The sequence below is a fragment of the Nanorana parkeri genome, unplaced genomic scaffold, assembly GCF_000935625.1.
Source record: "Nanorana parkeri isolate BGI_ZX_2015 unplaced genomic scaffold, ASM93562v1 scaffold812, whole genome shotgun sequence".
NCBI classification, from domain to species: domain Eukaryota; kingdom Metazoa; phylum Chordata; class Amphibia; order Anura; family Dicroglossidae; genus Nanorana; species Nanorana parkeri.
In genome coordinates, this window is record NW_017307080.1 from 494,257 (window position 1) to 499,026 (window position 4,770).

A 4,770-nucleotide genomic window follows, 5' to 3' on the forward strand; every position below is an offset into this window, starting at 1 on the left:
GTGTAAAAATATAACACAATTCATAGTCACAGTTAATATTCATATTAATGTGAAGTGAGAATATACATAGTTAATTTTGCTTTAAAGGAGAACTATGGGGTTAAGGCTTTTCCCCATAGTTCTCCTTAGGGTAACCGGAGGACACAAACTAGCGTCCTCCCGTCACCCTAAGCTCAATATACCGCGAGCTACAGCACGCGGTATACTGAGACGCCGCAGCTGAAGCGGATCCTGAAAATTATGTCTGGATCCGCCCAGCTGCTTGAGTGACAGCTGGCTCTGCCTATCTAGAGGCAGAGCCAGCTGTACCCGCCCCCTCCCCCGTCCAATCCGCCAGTCAGCGCTGGTGGATCGGAGCGGGGAATCCAGCCCCTCCCCTGTCACAGCAGAGAGCCGTGACAGGATCGAGAGGTGAGCGAACGCCAGTATGTGTTTGCTCACTTCTCGATCTACTGAGCCGACCTGTGACAGTCTCATTGTCACAGGTCGGCGAGAACTATGAGGTGAGTGAAAAGCACTCACCTCATAGTTCTCCTTTAAGCCATGTATTATAGCTGGTTGTATAGCTAGTTATTATACTGCCATCTTGTGGGCATTTTGGTTATTGCACCATGTTTTTCTGTGTTACCTCCCATCTATGATGTATCTTCCCCTTCTTCTCCAACTAGTCCTGTGTCATGGCTGCCTACAGCAGGACCACATGTACATGCTGGCTTGGAAACATTATCATCGTTGACCTTCAAATACCATCTATTCATTAACCTCCCTGGCGGTATTCCCGAGTGTAGCTCGGGGTTACTTTTCCATACCATAAGCGGTAACCCCGAGCTACACTCGGGAATGCCGCATAGCATTTACTTACCTTGTCCCTCGAGCCGCGCTGTGTTCTGCGGCCGATGGCGGCTTCCGTCTTCCGGGTTCTGTCCCTTGCGAGCGTACGTGTCGCAGGGGGGCGGAACCGGCGGCATATTCAAAAAAAATAAAAAAACGACAAAGACAAAAACAATTCGGGAAAGAAAATAGACCGAAAAATGACATGAAAAAAATACTAAATCATACCGCCAGGGAGGTTAATCTGCTGTATCCTGTTGTCTGCTGTAACCTGCTGCAAACAATAAAGCTCTTCGTGGAAAATGTATTTGGTAAGTTCAGTTATCTGATAAGGATTGTCTGTAGGGATGCACAGATACTTTTCGAGTACCAGTGCCGATACTTGGCATTTTCATGAGAACTACCAGGGTTGCAGCTGGGACCTGGCTCTGGCACTCCACCACTGTCCTGAAATCATTAGTCTGTATTGTTTTAGAAAAACTGTCACATGACAATAAACAAAAATGTATCAGTACTCGTACTTGTAAGTACTCGGCAAGTACCAGTACTCGTACTCGCAAAACTGGTATCTGTGCATCCCTTTATTTATATTTATAAAAACAAAATCATACATTAAAACAGAGATGTACAAATCCCAGGAGCTCCGTGTGCTCCTTACAAATGACAGCTGCCTCCTAATTTTTGAATTTTTCTCTAGTCTAGTCTTGTAACTTAAAAGTATCGGTACATGCACTCGTACTTGTACCGAGTACTGTACTTAATATCTGTGCAACCCTAATTGTCCGCAATGATTATATCCGCTTATACAGGCCAGGCATAGAGGTCTCAGCAAAGGATAAATCGCTAATACAACAATCGGAGTCAGAAAAGTGTCATATACCTGCACTCCCACTGGCCACGGTAATTCTTCCCTCTAGCTCCTATATCCTTTATTGACTTATAAATGATGGAAACAACAGCAGTCAATGGGAGCAGGAAGAACTATTCATTCACACACACCCAGAAGTGTTGGATACCTGCAGCAGTCAATGAAGAGAAACACAGCGGACTTTTACCCCACAGGCCATAGGAAAGGTAAGCATATACCGGTAGCATCTTATTTAAAGGAGAACTATGACATGAGTGATTTCCACTCATCTCATAGTTCTAAGCCGACCTGTGACTGAGACTGTCACAGGTCGGCTCAGATATTTTAGCCTATACCCTATTAAGAGGTCAAAAACATTGCCAGACATATGCAAAAGGAGCAGCAAAAAGAAGAGATTAACATGTACACATACAATGGTTATTCTTCACCCTACAGTCCCATAGATAACTGCACTGACCACTTACCAGTCAAATTAAATTAGCCTTTAAGGCTAGAGTGCTCATTAAAGTCTGTTGCTATATTTCATTGTTCGAGTGTTTCAAATCTGTCAGAAAAAATTGTTTGAGCTGGCACAAAAACACTCTATGTAACATCTATATGATATTGAGAGACTGAAGAAAAGCTAAAAAACACATTTTATTACAGGGAAGATTGCCATGTGTGTGCCTGCAGTGTAGCTCAGTGACCTGTGAAGAACATTGGAACACAGCAGTCCACTTTTCCTATTAGTCTTTTTTGAGCCTGTCAGTGTCTGCTTTAATCTTACAATACAATAGTCTGGATGAGGCGTGCAGGAGCTCCTGACTCTGTGCAGCTTTTTGTTATAGACATGAAGAAAAGGCATCAAAATTGTACATCTGCTAGAGGTGAGTGTTCTATAATGGCAGCATGCATTTCAAAAAGTAAAAAGGGAATTTTACATTTTGTTTTACTCTGTTCTGTGCCATATTGCTGCTTTATATATTTTTTTAACGTTTGTGGCCAGAACATTAAAGTGTACCTTTATTTGTTTGCTTTTCCAAGTGTAGCGCATCCCTTCCGAAACCGCATACAGTAATAAAGCAATGGGTATTCCTGGGTTTCCTCTGTGATGGACCTCAATAATACATACACAGCATGCCGGCACACCTTGAGATGTAAGATACCTCGATCCTAGGGTCGGTTGCTATGGGTTACCGCAACTCAGTAATCTTCTTGTCTAGGGATATTTTCATTCACTTCACCCATTAGCACGTACCGCCCTCTATGACGGTCGATTAAAGCGATGTCCAGACTGTAAATATGATGCTGAGAAACTTTGTTGATGAACTTCAGGGACAGAGGTAGAGGGTTAGGATCATCCAGTCAGATGTAGACTACTTTAAGTGACAGGGTGTGGTAGCTGTCTTCATTCACAGCATTAAGAACACCTGGCACAGCAGCTCTTGAGGTAGAAATCTACAGTCATATTCATCCTTGGCATTGGTAGTAACCACTGGGCCCCCAGACACAGACCTCAGTGTAAGCACATGGCTAATCCCCAGGCTTCAGGCCTAGTCATATTAGACAGTCCATAGCAGCCTCCCCACAGGCAGGGCCCGGGGGAGAAAGAGAGTACTCACATGGTCCACCCCAAGTATTTATCTCCTCTCCCAGCATGCACCACTGGCCATTAACCTCACAGTGATTGGCTGGGAGGCATACAGTACCTACTCATAACAATCTCTCATTGGTTGCTCTGCTCTGTGACCAGTGGCGGAAGCAGATTGATTGGGGTTAAGGGGTTAATCTAAATGAGCACAACTCTGGCAGGACATTCAAACATTGACTTTGTTCTCTGTAAGGTAATACCATGTTATATGTTAATTACTTTCCTTAAGGTGATACCATACTAATGTTGCTGATGCCAAGTGCCTTGGCTTTTATTGTTACACAAAACCAATCTTCTGTGATGCAGTAGACATGGTATCATTCTGGGGAGGATTATAATGTTACTTACTGACCTCTTGTAATCAATATTAGTGGACGGGGTCAAAATATCGGCAAATGGACGTACTAAGTACTATTAGTGATGCACTGAAAGGAAATTTTTAGACCAAAACCGAAATTTAAAAAAATTGTCAGGCCGAAGCTTAAAATTACTTCTTTTTTCAACCGTTTAAAAAAAAAATTACATCTTTTTAAAATTATTTTATTTTTATTATTATTATTTTTTTCTTTACTTCTAGGGGCTCTGGGGAAATATCAGGGGTCTAAACAAACCCTTAATATTTCCCTTTTAAAATAGAAAAAGAGATTGAGTTCTAAATCTCTTTTTCTGCTCCCCTGTTGTGAATGAACAGGAAGCTTGTATACTGAGTGCTGCTGTCCATTTATAAACTGAGGAGATAGTATCATGTCCATAATCATGAATGAACAGAAAGTGATGTAGAGCACGTCCTGTTCATTCATAACTGGGGACACAGTAAGCGTACTATGTCCTCAGTTATTTACAAAACTCAGCGATCAGTATTGAGCGCTGAATGTTTGTACTCTGCTCTCCATCCTTACTGCTCTGCCGGTTACAGGAGGTCGAGCTCTCCTCCCCGCACGGCCTTCTGAGAGCTTCGATACAGGCGGGGGAGAGCAGCAGGGATTGGAGGGGACACAGACCAGTGCCCAGTGGAGAGGAGAGAAGCTAGGGGCGCACCCTATTTTTGGCTGCATTTTCGACCATTTTGGTACTATTCGCATTTTGCCCATAATACCATTTTCGGCAGAAATGTTTTGGCGCCCGAAATTTTGGTGCATCCTTAAGTACTATATTAGGCTGTAGGACTGTGGCCCATTTGTAACCTTTGGCTGCCTTGTGTCTTTATCTACCATTGATAACGGATCAATTTGTTTATCAATGCATGCTTGGTCATGTTCCTTAAAACACCTATTTGATAAATGTTAGTATATGTGAAGTCAAGACTAGGTAGCCAGGGAAGTATATGATGAGACTATAATAACATAGAAAACACTGTTACTATGGTAAAAGCAATGTCTTTAATATCTGATTTATTTTTTGTTACAGTAAAGTCTCATGGATCAGCAATGCGTGGCCGGGT